The following is a 20,316-nucleotide window of genomic DNA, read 5'->3' as shown; positions in this document are numbered from 1 at the left end:
ATTTATTTATTTTTTATTTAGTTAGAAATCTCATCTCAGCCTGAGGATTGCACATGTTTCTCAGTGAGGTTCCCACCCTATCTCCAAATACTTCAGATAATAGGCTGCTAGTCAGCAGCTAGTCAGTTGCCCTCAGATAGGTCTAGGAAGTGACCTTAATTGGGCCTGTTTCCCCAGAGTTGGGCTTCCTTCATAGCTCAGTCCTTAAAGAATCTGCCTGCAATGCAGAAGACCCAGGTTCAATCCCTGGATCAGGAAGATCCCTTGGAGAAGGAAATGGCAACCTTGCCTGGAGAATTCCGTGGACAGAGGAGCCTGGCGGGCAAGAGTCAGACATAACTTAGAGACTAAGCCACCACCACCACCCAAAGTTACCCTTTCTGTAGGGAACCAGTGTAGGTGTCTGTTAACTCTGGAGTCCGCATGGGGCCTAGTCAGAAAGGCCTGGGTTTGAATTTTGTTCTCGCCAATATCCACGTCTTGAGTGAGTGACTCAAGCCAATAACTCCTCTTCCCCAATTCTTAATTTTCTTCTCTGGAACTTTGGGATTGAGTGGAAATTAAGTAATACTGACCTCATGTGGCTGTTGTGAGCATTAAATGAAAAAGTGAGCTCTCCATGTCCATGGTTCCACATGCACAAATTCAACCAAACTTGGATAGAAACTATTCAAAAAATAATTACTAACAGTTCCTAAAAAGCAAAACTTGTGTTTTGCTGTGTACCCGGCAACTGTTTACATAATATTTAGGTTGTCTTAGGGATTATAAATAATCTAGAGGTGATTAAAATATACAGGAGGTTGTATATAGGTTATATGCAAATACTGTGTCATTTTATGTAAGAGACGAGCTGGTGTGGATTTTGGTATTTGTGGGGGTCCTTGAAGCAATCCCCTGGGAAACCGATGGCTGACTATATTATCATAGATCCATGATACCCCTTATTTCCTCCTCCCCTCTTTCAGTTCAGTTGCTCAGTCATGTCCGACTCTTTGAGCCCCCATGAATCGCAGCAGGCCAGGCCTCCCTGTCCATCACCAACTCCCAGAGTCTACCCAAACCCATGTCCATCAAGTCGGTGATGCCATCCAGCCATCTCATCCTCTGTCATCCCCTTCTCCTCCTGCCCCCAATCCTTCCCAGCATCAGGGTCTTTTCCAGTGAGTCAACTCTTCGCATGAAGTAGCCAAAGTATTGGAGTTTCAGCTTCAATATCAGTCCATCCAATGAACACCCAGGAATTATCTCCTTTAGGATGGACTGGTTGGATCTCCTTGCAGTCCAAGGGACTCTCAAGAGTCTTCTCCAACACCACAGTTCAAAAGCATCAGTTCTTCGGCTCTCAGCTTTCATCACCGTCCAACTCTCACATCCATACGTGACTACTGAAAAAACCGTAGCCTTGACTAGAAGGACCTTTGTTGGCAAAGTAATGTCTCTGCTTTTGAATATGCTATCTAGGTTGGTCATAACTTTCCTTCCAAGGAGTAAGTGTCTTTTAATTTCATGGCTGCAATCACCATCTGCAGTGATTTTGGAGCCCCCCAAAATAAAGTCAGCCACTGTTTCCACTGTTTCCCTATCTAGTTCCCATGAAGTGATGGGACCAGATGCCATGATCTTAGTTTTCTGAATGTTGAGCTCTAAACCAACTTTTTTACTCTCCTCCTTCACTTTCATCAAGAGGCTTTTTGCCATAAGGGTGGTGTCATCTGCATATCTGAGGTTATTGATATTTCTCCTGGCAATCTTGATTCCAGCTTGTCCTGCTTCCAGCCCAGTGTTTCTCATGATGTACTCTGCATAGCAGTTAAATAAGCAGGGTGACAATATACAGCCTTGATGTACTCCTTTTCCTATTTGGAACCAGTCTGTTGTTCCATGTCCAGTTCGAACTGTTGCTTCCTGACCTGCATACAGGTTTCTCAAGAGACAGGTCAGATGGTCTGGTATTCCCATCTCTTTCAGAATTTTCCACAGTTTCTTGTGATCCACACAGTCAAAGGCTTTGGCATAGTCAATAAAGCAGAAATAGATGTTTTTCTGGAACTCTCTTGCCTTTTCTCTGATCCAGTGGATGTTGGCATTTGATCTCTGGTTCCTCTGCCTTTTCTAAAACCAGCTTGAACATCTGGAAGGTCACAGTTCACGTATTGCTGAAGCCTGGCTTGGAGAATTTTGAGCATTACTTTACTAGCGTGTGAGATGAGTGCAATTAAATACTCTCTAATCTAACCTGCCCTCCTCAGACGCCTCCCACTCCATGCCTGGGTTTAAACTGTTACCCATACTCATCCTTCCATCCTCTTGTTTTGGAACTAAAGTTGTCTAATTAAAAGAATTGTGAGTACACCCCTCACCCCAATTTTTTGTTTGTGAGTTCATCTATATAGTCTCTGTTCCTTTTCATTCCTTCCTGTCACGAAGGCAGTTGTGATACCTGGAGCTGGGGAAGCCATATTATAACTGTGAGGCAACAAGCATGAAGCTAGATTGGAGGATAGAAAGAACTTAAGTCTTTGATATTTGACAAGTGCTAGACCTCCTACAGTTGACTCATTGGAAAAGACTCTGATGCTGGGAGAGATTGGGGGCAGGAGGAAAAGGGGACGACAGAGGATGAGATGGCTGGATGGCATCACTGATTCGATGGACGTGAGTCTGAGTGAACTCTGGGAGTTGGTGATGGACAGGGAGGCCTGGCGTGCTGTGATTCATGGGGTCGCAAAGAGTTGGGCACGGCTGAGCGACTGAACTGAACTGAGACCTCCTACCGCAGAAGGCAGTGGCACCCCACTCCAGTACTCTTGCCTGGAAACTCCCATGGACGGAGGAACCTGGTAGGCTGCAGTCCATGGGGTCGCTAAGCGTTGGACATGACTGAGCGACTTCACTTTCACTTTTCATTTTCATGCATTGGAGAAGGAAATGGCAACCCGCTTTAGTGTTCTTGCCTGGAGAATCCCAGGGACGGAGGAGCCTGGTGGGCTGCCGTTTGTGGGGTTGCACAGAGTCGGACACGACTGAAGCGACTCAGCAGCAGCAGCAGCAGACTTTCTACTCCTGACTTCCTCTAAGGAAATAATAAATATCTGTGTGGGATATTTATTTAAGCCACTGCTGGTAGAGTTTCCTGTGACTTAAGATCAAAAACATGACTCACTGTCATAGCAGATGACTCAGGTCAGAAGAAAGGTATGAATCTTTCTTCTAATAAAATCCAGGAAAGTTTAGAGCTGTCAGTGAAGGATGTACAACCAATAGAAAACAGACACAAAGCCCTGTTGACATCAGTTGAGCTGTCTAGATCTAACCATATCTGAAGCCAAATATACTCTGTTGGGTTTAAGTTATTTTTGAATACAAAAATAAATATCCTTTTTCCCCTGAGGTTAGTTATGGGATACTCTGGAAGAATATTGAGGTATCAATTGCTGCATAACAGATTATCCCAAAACTTAGTGGCTGAAAACAATAATTACAATAAGGGCTAAAAAGAAATGTGCTATCAAGTCATGAGACCTGGAGGAAACTTAAAATGTGTGTTATTGAAAAGACTATGTATTATAATATTCCTTTTATTTCTTTTTCTTTTCTGATTGCTGTGGCTAAAACTTCCAAAACTATGTTGAATAGTAGTAGTGAGAGTGGGCACCCTTGTCTTGTTCCTGACTTTAGGGGAAATCCTTTCAATTTTTCACCATTATGGATAGTTTGCTGTGGGTTTATCATATATGGCTTTTATTATGTTGGGGTATGTTCCTTCTGTACCTGCTTTCTAGAAAGCTTTTATCATAAAAGGGTGTTGAATTTTGTCAAAGGCTTTCTCTGCATCTATTGAGATAATCATATGGTTTTTATCTTTCAGTTTGTTAATGTGGTGTATCACATTGATTGATTTGCAAATACTGAAGAATCCTTGCATCCCTGGGATAAAGCCCATGTGGTCATGATGTATGATCTTTTTACTATGTTGTTGGATTCTGTTTGCTAGAATTTTGTTGAGGATTTTTGCATATTATAATATTCCAACCATATGACTTTCTGGAAAAGGCAGAAGTATGGAGACAATAAAAAAGATGTTTTCCAGGAATTAACAGGAAACAATGGAAACAACAGGGAGGCTGGGATGAATGGGTGGAATACAGAGATTATAGGGTAGTGAAACTATTCTATGTAACACTGTAGTGATAGATACATGTCCTTCACTGTACTTTTGTCTAAACCCTTGTACAAGATTGAACTCTGATGTAAACTGGACTTTGGGTGATTATAATGTATAGGTTCATCACTTGTAACAAGGGCACCATTTTGATCAGTAGTATATTGAATGAAGTCTCATGAGAGAGCCTGAACCAGAATCACTCAGCTAAGTCAATCCTGAATTCCTGATGCACAGAAGCTGTGAGGAAATAAACATTTGTTGTTAAAAACTGCTGCATTATAAAGTAATTTGTTATGCTGCAGTAGATATCTAGCACACTCAGGAAAATTCCATAAGTGGGATAGATGTTGAGCAAGAGATCCAACCCCTGTTTTCTCTCCCCTGTGCCTGGGGGTGCATCATCTGACCCACCAATGACTCTCCATTCCTTAGACCACACCTTCCCATATTGTGCTGCCTTCTGCTGTGTTTGTGAATCCCTTGCCAAGGCTCCTGCTGTTATTCACTGTCTTCTCATTATCTGAGGCCACGTCTTTTTTTTTTTTTTTTGAGGCCATGTCTTAATCTCCATTTCCTATAGCTCTTTCTCACTTTCTTTCTGATCTCACAACTTATTCACTGATATTTGCATTTCCCATACCACCTAGCTCAGTACCTTGCATATAAAAGTCAAAGCCCCACATGTTTCAGAGCATTGGCTGTGGAGCCCAGTGGGTTCAGATACTAGATCACCCACTTATTAGCTGGGACGTTTTCTCAATCTCTGTGCCTCAGTTTCCTCAACTGTGAAGTAGCGAAACTCCTTCATAGGGTTGTCTTGAGGTTTAAAATAGACCGTCACATGTAAAGCACTTGGCACTATGCCTGAACGTGGCAGCTGCTCCATAAATATCACTTATTAGGTTAAATCATACAAAATTGTCACTTTTATGGATTAGAAACCAAATACTGTGCATTTTACATAGTTTAATCCCATATTATTATTGTTGTTGTTGTTGTTCTTGCACCAGAGTTATATTCAGAGAAACAGTCTGGTGACCAAAAGTAATTAGAATTGTTGTTAAGGTCTCTAGAGTAATATCAAAGACAATCCAAATCAGAATTCAGAGCACCTTTTAAAATTCTCCTTGCCTCATTCCTTTTACTGCTAACCAGGAAACCTTTTTCTACTGCTCATTCTAAATTCCTAACTAAAAAAATCTGCCCCAACACCCCATCACACATAACCAGCCAAAGCAGGTGACTGCCTCACCCTTCCTTGAACTTAACGTCCATTCTCCTTTTCCTTACAGTAAATTGCTGGGGTTTTTTTTGATGCAGATACCAGAGTTTGGCTTCCCAGTTGTTCTCTTTTCCTCTCTCTCTCATTCCAAAAACCCAGATATGATACTGCCAAAAACTGGCTTCCTAGAGAGCAGGTGAGAGGGGAGTGACTAACAAGGCAAATGCAAAATTTCTTTTTCTCTGTTTTAAAAAAATATATTTATGGTAAAAACACCATAGAGTTTACCGTCTTAATCATTTTTAAGTGTTCAGCTCAGTATGATTAGTACACTCATGTTTTACAACTCGTCTCTATAGCTCTTTCATCTTGTAAAACTGAAACTGCATACCCATTAGACAACAGCTCCCCATTTCCTCCTGCCCTGAGCCCATGCAGCCACTACTTTCTGTCTCTACCAATTCGTTTACTCTTGTTCCCTCATATACAAAGAATCATATGGCATTTGACTTTTTGCAACTGACTTATTTCACTTAGCATATATTCTCAAGTTCCATCCACATTGTAGCATGTGTCAGAATGTCCTTTTTAAAGGTTGAAAATTATTCCATTGTCTGTGTGTGTTGTGTATATACAAAAATATACATACCTATCTTTTAATCTGTTCATCTGTCCAGGTACACTGGGTTGCTCCTACCTCTTGGCTATTGCAGAATTCCTTTTAAGCGGAGAAATGTGGACAAGTTTAGTAATTTCAGGCTTCTTCACAAGGGGATGACAGTATAATAAGCTGCATGATCGTGTGGTTCAGATATTAGAGCCCCAAGAAAGCCACATAGATCAAAGCCAGAGAGACCTGGGGCATATCCAGAAATGCAGGCCAGAGCCACTGTTTGACTTTGATTCCCAGCTCTACCACTTACTGATTGTAACTTCTGGGAAGTCACTTAATTTCTTTCTGCTTAATTGCTTCATCCATAAAATAGGAAAAATAACACCTACCTTATGGTATGTACTATGATTGCCAAGAGTAGTTTACCTCAGGGAGGAATAAATGATTTAATACATGTAAGGCACTTAGAACAGTGCCTGGCACGGAGTTAGCTGTCACTAAGGGATCGTTGTTATTATTACTAGAGTTTTGAGATGGGCCTTGAAAGACAGTTAGGATTTGGTCACTGAAGAGGAAGAGGGTGGCATTATAGACAGGGATGATCAGAAACAGGAAGCCACAGAGGCTGGAGGAATAGTGTTGCCAGATTTAAGAAATATAAACAGGAGACCCAGTTAAATTTGAATCATTTCTACTTTCTTATGCATATCTACTTTGAGATAAAAGAAAATCCTCCATGGGATATTCTAAAAGCTTTTCTTTTTGGCTGTGCCGTCATTGTTGCTGTGTGGGGCTTTCTGTAGTAGCAGGGAGTGGGGGCTATTTTCTAGTCTAGTTGTGATGCACGGGCTTCTCATCTTAGTGGGTTCTCTTATTGCAGAGCACAGACTCTAACTGCATGGGCTTTAGCAGTTGCAGCACGTGAGCTCCATAGTTGTGGCTTTAGTTTTTTCTCGGCATGTGGAGAGATCGAACCCATGTCCCCTACATTGGTAGGCGGATTCTTACTTCTTGTACTACCAGATAAGTGTCTCTAAAAGCATATTTTTGTTTATCTGAAATAAATTGCATCTAAATTAGAGACCTCTTTCTTTCTTTATATTTCTTTGGTGATTCGGCTCTTAATAGCTTGTTGTTTTGCAGGATTTTCTTATAAAATTCCCCAAAGTGACAGTCTATGTATGTTTCATTTACATTTATAAAATTTTACATATTTATTTTTGGCTGTCCTGGGTCTTCATTGCTGTGCTCTGGCTTTCTCTAGTTTCAGCAACCAGGGGCTACTCTTTCATTGTGGTGCATCAGCTTCTCTTGTGGAGCATGGGCTCTAGGTGCTCTGGCTTCAGCTGTTGCAGGAAGCAGGGCTTGGTTGCCCTGCAGCATGTGGGATTGGCAGGCAGATTCTTAACCACTGCACCACCAGGGAAGTCCTATTTACATTTTAACGTGATTTCCTTAGTGGTCACAACCAAGTTAACTTGTCCTTGGCCATTGAACTTTCGCTAAGGAGAAATCATGCTTAGTGTAATGTAAACACAATTATAAATTTAGTTAAAATATCCAGCATTGAAGATAAAATTGTTCTGTTGTGTCAATAGAAATATGTATTTTGGTGAATCACAGCTTCATGATAAAAATGTTATGTTTACTAAATTAGCAATGATCTTGGAATTGCTTGTCACTCACATATAATTTTTTTCTTAAAAGAGGGAAGATAGTTTGGATTTTTTAAAGTTTTTAAAATTATATTAATTCATGTTTTGGCTGTGTGGCTTGTGGGTATCTTAGTTCCTTGACCTGCGATAGAACTTATGCCCCCTACAGTAGAAGCATGGGGTCTTAACAACTGGACCACCAGGGAAGTCCTTCCCTTTATTTTATCCTGGCCTTTTGGCCAAGATCAAGTGGTGGCTCAGACGGAAAGCGTCTGTTTACAATGTGGGAGACCTGGGTTCAATCCCTGGGTCCGGAAGTTCCCTGGAGAAGGAAACGGCAACCCACTCCAGTACTCTTGCCTAGAAAATCCCACGGACGGAGGAGCCTGGTGTCCATGGGGTTGCAAAGAGTTGGACACGACTGAGCAACTTCACTTTTCTTTTTTATAGTTGATTTACAATGTTATGTTAGTTTCAGGTGTATGATTTACAATGTTGGGTTAGTTTCAGTTGTAGAGAATAGTGGTTCAGTTATACATATACATATATTCATTCTTTTTCAGATTATTTTCCCATACAGGTAATTATAGAGTACTGAGTAGAGTTCCATGTGCTATACAGTAGGTCCTTGTTGATTATGTTTCATATATAGCAGTGTGCACATGTTTGTTTGGTTTTGAAGTACAATTGACCTACAACACTGTGGTAGCTCCTGGTACACAACATAGTGATTTGATACTTCTGTATGTTACAAAATGATTGCTACACAATAACTCTAGTTACCATCTGTCACCATATAAAGATATTACATTATTATTGATTATATTTCTCACACTGTACATTCATATCCATGATTCTTATTTTGTAGCTGGAAGTTTATGCCTCTTAATCTTCCTCACCCATCTCTCTCTTTCTCTCCCCTCTCTCAGCTCTGGCAACCACCGTTTGTTCTTTGTGTCTGGGACTCTGTTTGTTTTGTTAAGTGTGTTCATTTGTTTTGCTTTTAGATTCCAATTCTACATATAATTGAAATCATATAGTATTTGTTTTTCTGCATCTGAAGTAGCATAATGCCCTCCAGGTCCATCCATATGGTCACCAATGGCAAGATTTCATTCTTTTCTTATGCCTGAATGATATCCATTATATATACATATATACCACATCTTCTTTATCCATTCATCTATCAGTAGGCACTTAGATTGCTTCCAGGTCATTGTGGTTTTGGCTTGTATTATTAACTTTTTAATATATATGCAAAAACTACATATATTTAATGTATATATTTGATGAGTATGTATGGGCATATGCATTCCCTGGGGAACAGTCATCACAATTAACAGATTTATCCATCACCTCCAAAAATTTCCTGTGTCCTTTTGGTTTGTGTGTGTGTGTGTGTGTGTGTGTGTGATTAACTCAACTCAGTAAGACTGTCTACAAAAAATTGCTACTGTTTTTGAAGTCTCATCTGGAAGGCAATTCTACTTGCAATTGCCTTATATACAAGCTTTTCTCATTAGAAAAATATTGTACAAAACAAAAATAATTTCTGTACTGTGATTCTTTGCATTTGGCTCTGCCATAAAAGAGGGCTTCCCAGGTGGTGCTAGTGGTAAAGAACCTTTCTGCCAGTGCAGGAGATATAGAGATGCCAGTTTGATCCCTGGGCTGGGAAGGCCCCCTGGAGAAGGAAACTGGCAACTACTCCAGTATTCTTGCCTGGGAAATCCTATGGACAGAGGAGCTTGGTAGGTTACAGTCCAAGGGGTTGCAAATGGTCAGACATGACTTAGCAACTAAACCATCACCACCACCACCATATACACAAAAATAGATATCTGATGATGTGTTAATATTCAAAATATATAAGAACTCATACAACTAAATAGCAAAAAAGCCTGAAACAACCCCATTTAAAAAATGGGTAGAGGATCTGAATAGATTTTTTTCTAAATAAGATATACAGATCGCCAATAGGTACATGAAAAGATACTCAATACCACTAAATCATCAGGAAATGCAAATCAAAACCACAATTAGGTATCATCTCACACCTGTCAGAATGACTATTATTGTAGGAAACAACAAATGTTTCAAGAATGCGGAGAAAAGGGAATCCTCATGCACTGTTTGTGGTAATGTAAATTGGTGCAACCATTATGGAAATCAGTATGGAAGTTCCTCAAAAAATAAAAAAACAGAACTGCCATATGATCCCACAATTCCACTCCAAGGTATTTATTTGAAGAAAATGAAAACACTAATTTGAACAGATGTATGCAACCCTGTGTTCACTGCAGCATTACTTACAATAGGCAAGATATAGAAACAACCTGTGTGTCCATCAATGGATGAAAAAAGATGATGCAGCATAGATTACACAATGGAACACTATTCAGTCATAAAAAGAATGAAATCTTGCCATTGGCAACAAAATGGATGGGCCTTGAGGGCATTATGCTAACTGAAATAAAACAAAGACCAAGTAGCCTATGGCACATATTTAAAACAACAAAAAACCAGGCTTACAGACACAGAGCAGAGATTGGTGGTTGCCACAGGTGAAGGAGTAAGGATTAAGAGAAATGGGTGAAAAGGGCCAAAAAGTACAAGTTTCTGGCAATAAAGTAAATAAGTCATAGCTACTGCTACTGCTAAGTCGCTTCAGTCCTGTCCGACTCTGTGCGACCCCGACCCCACAGATGGCACCCCACCAGTCTCCGCCATCCCTGGAATTCTCCAGGCAAGAACACTGGAGTGGGTTGCCATTTCCTTCTCCAGTGCATGAAGTTAATGTAAAGCCTGATGACTTTAAACTTTATCGCATATTTGAAAGTTGCTAAGAGTAAATCTGAAAAGTCCTCATCACAAAGAAATTTTTCTAACTATATGGTGACAGTTGTTGATTTGCGATCATTTTGCAATATTTATAGATGCAAATATTATGTTGTTCACCTGAAACTAATGTTATATGTCTCTTACACCTCAAGGAAAAAAATATTTCTGGAAGGTTGAAAAAAGTAATAAAAACCACTGCAAGAATCAGAGATTGATAATCTCACAGCTGTGAGAGAGTACATCTGTCATTCACAGGTTCAAACTCTCACCATGAACAGCTGGGTCCAACTGTTAAAAGGGCTGCAAAACTGCAAACTAACCTACATTGAATTTAACGTCTGATGATTTTTTTTAAGGTGAACTTCCTGTTTGCCTAAAAGTGGGAACTACAATTTTAAGGCAAAGTCCCCCCAGCAAAGCCGGAGCTGATTTTATGAAAGCGTCTAGGAAGCCCAGGAGCGGGGTCTGGAGGATTTTCAAAAGAGAAAAGATTTCAGGATGTAAGGCCTTTTCAGCTGTGTTAATGTATCCGTGGAGCAAGGCTGCCTTTGGCTGGCTGGCTGGCTTTCCAGAAAGGTCCTGGGAGTGAGACGCTTGCTGATTGGCTGTCGTCTAGGAGCGTGGACACTGTCACTGATTGGCTGGCTTTTGGAGGCTTGGGGCCGGCCTGGATTTGCTCACATGCAGAAGCATAGTTACTGAAGTGAGGGTGTCGCTGATTGGCTGGTTTTCAGGGGAAAAAATCGGTTATTTCTTATTAACGGTGGTTACTGTTCACGGCATGGGACTATGGCCAAAGAACAGTGTTTTCCTTTCGTGAATGTGCAAATGAATACATTTAATTCTCAGTGACTCCTTTTATTTCCCTCCACTAAACCTGCAGGAGATCATAAGAGGTTGCCTGAATCTTTATTTGTGGAGATACGTTTTTCAGCTGGTGTTGCCATTTAAGTGATTCAAGCACCAATTACTGTGGAGGAAAAATAGCTCTGACGTATTTTGGTAATTTACTGAAAAAAGCTGAATACAAGACATTCAGGGTGTCCTGACAGTCAGTACAGGACACAGGACAAAGTAATGAGCATGTCCTGTCTGTATAGGCAACTGTATAAGCAAAGTGTTAAGGGAACAGGAGGAAGCCACACCTCAACAGAAGGAAGTTGAATTCTCATTTCCTTCTAGAAAGGCATTCATTGTAACCTACTTCTTAAAGGAAAGTACTGGAAACAGCCTAAATATCAATCAGTCGTGAACTGGCTGGATAAATCTTTGGATACCTGTTAGATGGAATACTTTGCAGCCATTAAAAAGAGATCGAGTTCCATGAACTAATATGAATACTATCATGATAGCTAATTTTTAAAAAGAAAACAAGATGTGATGATTAGTGTATCACTTTCTTAAATATTTGCAAGGATTCCTCAGAGAAGCCATTCAGACGTGTAGTTGTAATTCTGGGAAGAATTTTTTTGTCTTTTGGAAAAATAAGAATTTAATTTCCTTAATAAATGTTATGGTATTCAAAAAAGAAAACAACTCCTTGTATGGTATCATTTGTGCTAGAGTATGCGTGGGCATCATAGAAGGAGGAATAAATATATGTTCCTGTATGAGCAACCTGTCTCTGGAAGGGTATACAGGAAACAGTCATGATGATCTTGGAGGAGGAAAACTGAGAGGCTGAAGGGCAGGGAGCAGAAGAGGCTTCCTTTTCATGGCATATTCTTTTATATATTAAACACTTTTAATTATTTTTGAAATCATTATTTAAAAAAAATCAAATGTATGCCCTAAGGCATGGATAAGAGGCACAGGTTTGATATTCTTAGGGTGTGGACAGGATGTTTTTTGAGCCTAGTGACCCATCTGGACCAGGGTGGATATTTGAAGTTGGCCAACCAGCTCTGTGGAATGTCTCCCACAGCTCCAAATCTCCACATCACAGAGCACAGGAAATAGCCTGGTGCTGGGAGGGGCACATTGTCATCCCACGTAGCAAACGACCGAAAAACAGAGCTAACAATAAATGCTCTAAATTACCCAGGCAGCCAAAGGGAACAGGGACCGCTCTAATGATTCTGTGTCGGGCTCACTTCCTGGGAGCTCTCTCCACTGCTGATGGAGATAAAAACCAGGAAGGGTCCTCCAGAACATATTTGGAATTTCATTGCTGGAGATCTCTTCGCTGGGGAGTCAGTCTGCTCTGAGGAGAATAGCTCCTTTCCTGGCAGAAACATCTCTGTAGCATAAAATGTATTAGAGAGCAAGTATGGTGTTCCTGAGTGCCCTCAGAGCTCCTGGAATATGCTTTTTTTTTAATTGAGGCAAAATTCACATAACAAAATTAACCGTGTTGAAGTGAACAATTCAGTGGCATTTAGAACACTCATCTTGTTATGTAATCATCACCTCTATTTAGTTCCAAAACATTTTTATCCCCTCGAAAGGAAACTCCCTACCCATGAAACAGTTTTTCTCCATTTCCTCCTCCCCTCAATGCTGAAAATCCCCAACTCTTGTGTTCTATCTCTGTGAATTAGCCAAAATAGCATTCTGGCTATTTCATATAAATCAAAGCATACAGTATGTGACCTTTGGTGTGTGGTGTCTTTCCTGTAGCATATATGTTCAAGGTTTATTCACGTTGTCAGTGCTTCATTTCTCTTTATGGCTGAATAACAGATTCCACTGTATGCATCTGCCAGTTTGTTTACCCATCCATTCATTGATGGATATTTGGGCTGTTTCCTTCTTGTGGCTATAGTGCAGCCATGAACATGTGTGTACTTGTGCTCATTGGGTAGGTGTTGTCAGGTCTTTGGGTATATACCTAGGAGTGGATTGCCGGGTCATATGGTAATCCTGCTTAGCTCTTAGAGGATCTGCCAAATCATGGTGTGATGTTTTGAAATTAGAATATTTCCTTGGTATCTTGGAATTTCTCCTATCTAAGAAGAGGAGAGCTCCATTTTTGGGTGGATAAGGGAAACATAGTGTGGTGTGGTGGAGGGAAGACACAAGCTGATCTGGTTTTGAATCTCTGCTCTACCACTTATTGATAGCATCTACTTCCCTCATAGCTCAGTTGGTAAAGAATCTGCCCGCAGTGCAGGAGACCCAGGTTTGATTCCTGGGTCGGGAAGATCCCCTGGAGAAGGAAATGGCAATCTACTCCAATATTCTTGCCTGGAAAATCCCATGGACAGAGCCTGGCGGGCTACAGTCCATGGGGTCACAAGAGTCGGACACGACTTAGCGATTAAACCACCACCAAATGAGTTATAAGCTTCTTTTTCCTTATCTTTAGAAATAGAGATGATCACATCATCCATCATTCATTCAATGAATCCACTGAGGGCTTCTTGTGGGCCAGGCACTGGGGATAGAGTAAGCCATCGTGAAGTTTACAGAATTAGGAATGGGAGGACCCAGAAGTGAATTATTTTGCAAAGGGAAGAATCTTTTTTTGTCATGAGAATAATCACTCTCTTTAGTCACAAGAAGTCAGTGAGCACATCCCTCTCTATCCCCAGCAGCCAACACAGGGCTTACAGAGACAGGCCACTTAGGGTTCTAGGGTGGCAAGAAACAGTAACTCAGTGGCTTGGTATAATAAAGATTACTGGAAAAAGACTGGGATAGTTCCTAGAATGGAAATAATAGCTTAAACAGTCAGTCCTCTGGGGGGCTGGGAGAGGCCAGGCAGTGATGGGCATCTCGGCACCAGCAGCTTGTAGCAGGGCCTCCCCTGAGGCTCTGCCTTGGACGATCCAGCTGCAACCCTTGTTGGTGTGGCAGAGTTCTACCTTATCACAGCAGCTTGAACTTTGCAACCAGGGGGTTCCTTCACATTATAGTCATCAGAGTATTGAATTCTCAATTTTCTAGCAAATGACAGTCAAATGTTTTGAGGACGGGTGTCTTTGTACAAAGTCACAGCTGGGGCTGACGGTGAAAGATAAGCTTGGACTGCAAAGTAAAAAAGTTGGCTGGGAGGACAGAGAAGATAAAGTCAGCTGCAAAGCCACAGCTTTGTGTTTCTCCCACAGTCAGGCAGCAGCTGTGACATGCCACAAGGACCTCTCTTGGGATGACTGCTGCTTTCTGACTTCTGACAAAAGGCAAAAGCAAAGGCCTGCTTTGTTATTCTCATCTCTTACTGAGAATAACTAACTGCTCCGAGCCCTCACCTCATGACAGCACTCCATCCCTAGTTAACCTCTGCTTTTCTTAATCCTGAGACCAAAACAGCAACCAATCCAGAACTGATTCTCACTTCTCCTCGACTCTCCTTGGAATCCTTGAGCTGGAACCCAAAACTCACACAGAAGAGCTGCAGTCCTTCCTGAGGTCCTCTGGATGCCCCACCTCGCTGCTTGGTGACCTCTGGCTGGTTAGTCAGGAACTATTTTTTTTTAATAATATTTTTTTTATTTTTGGCTGTGCTGGATCTTCATTGCTGCGTGGACTTGACTTGGAGCGAGCAGGGGCTACTCTCAGCTGTGCACGGGCTTCTCATTGTGGTGGGCTCTCATGTTGTGGAGCACAGGCTCTAGGGTGCACGGGCTTTGGCAGTTGCAGCACGTGGGCTCAGTAGTTGCGGCTCCCAGGCTCTAGAGCGCCCGCTTGGTAATTATGGTGCACAGGCTTAGTTGCTCCTCGGCATGTGGGATCTTCCTGGATCAGGGATTGAATCTGTGTCTCCTGCATTGAAAGATGGAGTCTTTACCACTGAGCCACCAGGGAAGCCCTGGAATGATTTAGTAATGACTGTCAGAAGCTGGAATAGAGCACTGTGATGGGCAGCCCTACTAGAGCCACAGGATGGTCTACCTACTAGGATGGAGGGAGGAAGTTCCCCAGAGAAAAGTGAGACCCTCTCATCAGGAAAAGGTGAAGGTATTTGGCATGCAGACCCAAGAGATGGCTCTTGGTGTAGGTGCTCAATGCGAATTACTATTAATGAGGTCATGTGTTTTTTAGAGACACCATAGCAGATATCTGATAAATTAGAGATAATAACAATGTCTAATAATGGTTGAATATTTGCTCAGTACTGTGCTCTCTTCTACTTCCTTTCATTGTTTTTTTTTTTTTTTTCCTTTCATTCTTAAAGTGACCTCACCTCTACCTTATGGAACTCTGCAGTTTCTAGGATGCACTCTCTGTGCAGGGGGAGTTATCCGGCATGAATAACTGGTGATAGGTTGTTTCCAGCTGTGGGTACACCTTGGTGACAACACTGGCCTGGCAGTGTCCCCTGTATTCCTTTGCATCTTGGTGGGAATGTGTGAAGTCAGAACTGGCTATAGACTCAACCCTTGCCCTCCTTTAGTATAGGGGACTCAAACTCTACTCAGGTAGCAACAATGATAATAGCAACCATTAAAAATACTCATAAACTGGTTTTACCACATACTGAGGACTGTGCTAAGAGCTTTGTACATATCATTTTCTTTAATTGGATGAACAGTCCTGTGATGTACATGCTGCCTTATTTCTCAGATGTACCCACTAAGACCTGGAGATCTTCCTTCCTAAGGTCATACAGTTAATGAATGATACAGCCAGGACTTGAACCTGAGGCTATCTAGAACTCATGCTAAAACACAAGGCTACATTGCTTGACTGACTTGTAATCATCTGTAAATACAGCCTCAGTTTTTCTTTTGTTCATGTTTACTTATGTAAATATATGTTTAAATCAAGTACAGTACTTAGCAGAGGGCCTGGCTCAAGAGTCATTATTATTACAATTATAAACAGATGTGTTCTTGACAAGCGTGCAAGCAAAATCCTATTCTCTCTCTGTACCTTTGGCTTGTGATTCTCATATTATCTTCATTACTCATTGAGGTTTCATCGTGGGCAGCAGAGCTAAAATACAGATCCTCAGGCCCCACCTGGACCCACAAAGGATGCATCTCTGAATACGGTGCCTGGGAGCCTGCATTTAGTGTGATTCCTGGTGTAGAGTTATAGTCTTATTCAAATTCTAGAGGAAGGAACCTGGGCAGGCTGGGGTTACTATCAGAAGAGCAAGTATGCTTAAAAACTGTCTTGTGGATCGCTGTCATTTTAGGGGATCTCCTGATTTTATTCTCACTTGTCTTCCCTATACAACTTTTCATCATGGCTTCACTTGCCTTATTAACATAACTTCCTATGCTGTGTTCTAAGATTCCGCCTCTGGAGAACGTGATGGGGGAGCAATCACTCTTTCTGTTTCTTCCCCCAGATGTTTCTGCACCCTGAAAGCTGCTTGTACAGGACCTAACATCTTTCCAGGCCCCTCACTCTTTTTCTCCTGTTTTCTGGTGCTTGCTGCTGCTCTTCCATTGTGGGGAGAGCAGGGAGGGTGCTCCTAATGTACAAAGACTCATTCCTCTTGTCAAGTTCAAAGGTGAAATTTATATAAATCACTTCACGTTTGAATCTGAGGTGCTGACATTTTGTGGTTAGTTTAGTAAGGACTGGCTGGAGAGAATTAGAGCTAGTTTGTTTATCTTCTTAGCTGGCCTTCCTTTCCCTCCTTTCTGCATTTGTTTATTTCATGTTTCTAGCTACTGTTGCAGATTTCATTTATCAGTCTGAGGTGCCTTGTGGCATTAAGAGGAGGCTCTGGGAGCATTGTGGGAAGAAAGGAATAAACTCATGTAAGAGGTCTTGCGATACTCAACATCAATACAAACAGCTCAAATTAAAAAGTGAGCAAAGGTCTTAGATGCACATTTCTCCAAGGAAGATTTACAAATAGCCAATAAGCACATGAAAGATGATCAGCATCACTAACCAGTAGGGAAATGCAAATCAAACTCGCAGTGAAATACCAGCTCACACCCGTTAGGATGGTTACTTTAACAACAACAACAAAAGTAGTAAGTTTCTGTGAGAATGGGAAGAAATTAGAACTCTTGTGGTGGGGATGTAAAATGGTGTATAGCTATGGGAATGCAGTATGGCAGTTCCTCAAACAAATTAAAAATGGTATCACTGTATGAACTAGCAATTTCACCCTTTGGTGTATATCCCAAAGAGTTAAATGCAAGGATTTGAAATGATGGTTGGACACCCATGTTTGTAGCAGCATTATTCACCATGGTCAAAAGGTAGAAACTACCCAAGTGTCCATGGATAAACAAAATGTGGTATATACATATAATGGAATATTATTCAGTCTTGAAAAGGAAGGAAATTCTGACACATGCTACAACATGGATGAACCTTGAAGATATTATGCTAAGTGAAGTAAGCCAGTTACAAAAAGATAAATATATAATTCCTTTTCTATTAGGTACTTAGACTTGTAAATCCATAGATAGAAAGTAGTATGGTGGTTGCCAGGGACCAGAGGAAGGGAGAAATAGAAAGTTATTTTTTAGTGGTTATGAAATTTCAGTTTGGAAAGGTGGAAAAAGTTCTGGATAAGGATGCTGGTAATACTTGCCCACCAGTGTGACTGTATTTAATGCCACTGAACTAATTACTCTAAAATTATTAAAATGATGTTTTATGTATATTTTACCACCACAGCAAAGAAAGAAAAGAACAGGGACAATAAGTAAGGATACCTACATAAAGCATTATAAATAACAGCCAGTATTTATTGAGCCTTTACTGGGTCCTGTGCACTGTCTAAGAACTTTACACATTTTGTTTCATTTAATCCTCACACAAACCTTTAAGGTAAATTCTTTGTAAATTTCTTAGCTGGAGAGACTAAGGCCCACTGGGGCTACTGGTCAGTCATCTAATGAAAAGTAGGTTTAAAACCCAAATCTGGCCCAAGGGAAGCCTCTGGCATAAGTAACTTCTTAGAGTAGGGTGGTGGACTTGGCACTGCTGTTTCTCCAGTGATGGTGCAAGGTGGTAGCTCACTGTAGTTTTGATTTGCACTTCTCCAATAATTAGCTATGATGAGCATCTTTTCATATATCTATTGGCCATCTGTATGTCTTCTTTGAAGAAAGGTCTGTTTAGGTCTTTTGCTCATTTTTTTGTTTGGGTTGTTTGTTTTTTTGATATTTGGTGTGAACTGTTCTTATATTTTGGAAGTGAAGCCCCTTGTCAGTCCCATAATTTGCAAATATTTCCCTCTGTTCTGTGGGTTGTCTTTTCATTTTGTTTATGGTTTCCTTTGCTGTGCAAAAGTTTCTAAGTTTGATTAAGTCCCACATTATTTTTGCTTTTATTTCTATTGCCTTGGGAGACTGACCTAGGAAAACATTGGTATGATTTACCTCAGAGAATGTTTTGCTTATGTTCTTTTCTAAAAGTTTTATGATGTTATGTCTCTTATTTAAGTCCTTGAGCCATTTTATTTTTGTGTATGGTGTAAGAGTATGTTCTAAGTTGACTTGCATGTGGCTGCCCAGCTTTCCTAACACTACTTGCTGAAGAGACTGTCTTTTCCCCATTGTATATTCTTGCCTCCTTGGTTTAAGATAAATTGACCATAGGTGTGGAAATCCCCTTACTTTTGAGCATTTAGGCTCTTGGCAATTTTTCACTGTTGTAATCTATGTTATAAAGGGCATCTTTGACCTAGAGAATACTTGCTTGGTGAAATAAGTCAGACAAAGAGAAATACTATATGATATCACTTATATGTGAAACCTAAAAAAACAATACAGATGAGTCTATATACAAAACAGAAACAGACTCATAGACAACAAAGCAACTTATGGTTACCAAAGGGGAAAGGTAGGTGGGGAAGGGACAAATTAGGAGTATGGGATTAACAGATGTAAACTACTATACATAAAATAGATAAGCAATAAGGATTTACTGTATAGCACAGGGCTTTTCATTTTGGTTTGTTTTAGCTGCCAGATCATGTCTGACTCTTTTGTGATCCCATGAACTATAGCCTGCCAGGTTTCTCAGTCCATGGGATTTCCCAGGCAAGAATGCTGGAGTGGATTGCCATTTCCTTTACCAGGGGATCTTCCTGACCCAGGAATCAAACCTCCGTCTCCTGCTCAGGCAGATTCTTTACCACTAAGCCACAAGAGAAGCCCCATAGCACAGCGAATTACACCCAGTATCTTCTAATAACCTATCAGTTCAGTTCAGTTCAGTTCAGTCACTCAGTCACGTCCAACTCTTTGTGTCCCAATGGACTGCAGCACACCAGGCTTCCCTGTCCATCACCAACTCCCAGAGCTTGCTCAAACTCTTGTCCATCGAGTCAGTGATGCCATCCAACCATCTCATCCTCTGTCGTCCCCTTCTTCTCCTTCCTTCAGTCTTACCCAGCATCTTACCCATTTTTGATGAGTCAGTTCTTCGCATCAGGTGGCCAAAGTATTGGAGCTTCAGCTTCAGCATCAGTCCTTCCAATGAATATTCAGGACTGATTTCCTTTAGGATAGACTGGTTGGATCTCCTTGCAGTCCAAGGGACTCTTAAGAGTCTTCTCCAACACCACAAATTGAAAGCATCAATTCTTTGGCGCCCAGCTTTCTTTATGGTCCAACTTTCACATCCATATATGACTACTGGAAAAACCATAGCTTTGACTAGACGGACCTTTGTCAGCAAAGTACTGTCTCTACTTTTTTAATACGCTGTCTAGGTTGGAGAAGGCAATAGCACCCCACTTCAGTACTCTTGACTGGAAAATCCCATGGACAGAGTAGCCCGGTGGGCTGTAGTCCATGGGGTCGCTAAGAGTCGGACACAACTGAGCGACTTTGCTTTCACTTTTCATTTTCATGCATTGGAGAAGGAAATGGTAACCCTCTCCAGTGTTCTTGCCTGGAGAATCCCAGGGTTGGGGGAGCCTGGTGGGCTGCCGTTTATGGGGTCGCACAGA

Source organism: Oryx dammah, unplaced genomic scaffold (genome assembly GCF_014754425.2).
Source record: "Oryx dammah isolate SB20612 unplaced genomic scaffold, SCBI_Odam_1.1 HiC_scaffold_5, whole genome shotgun sequence".
In the NCBI taxonomy this organism is placed as follows: domain Eukaryota; kingdom Metazoa; phylum Chordata; class Mammalia; order Artiodactyla; family Bovidae; genus Oryx; species Oryx dammah.
This window is presented reverse-complemented; position numbering follows the sequence as displayed.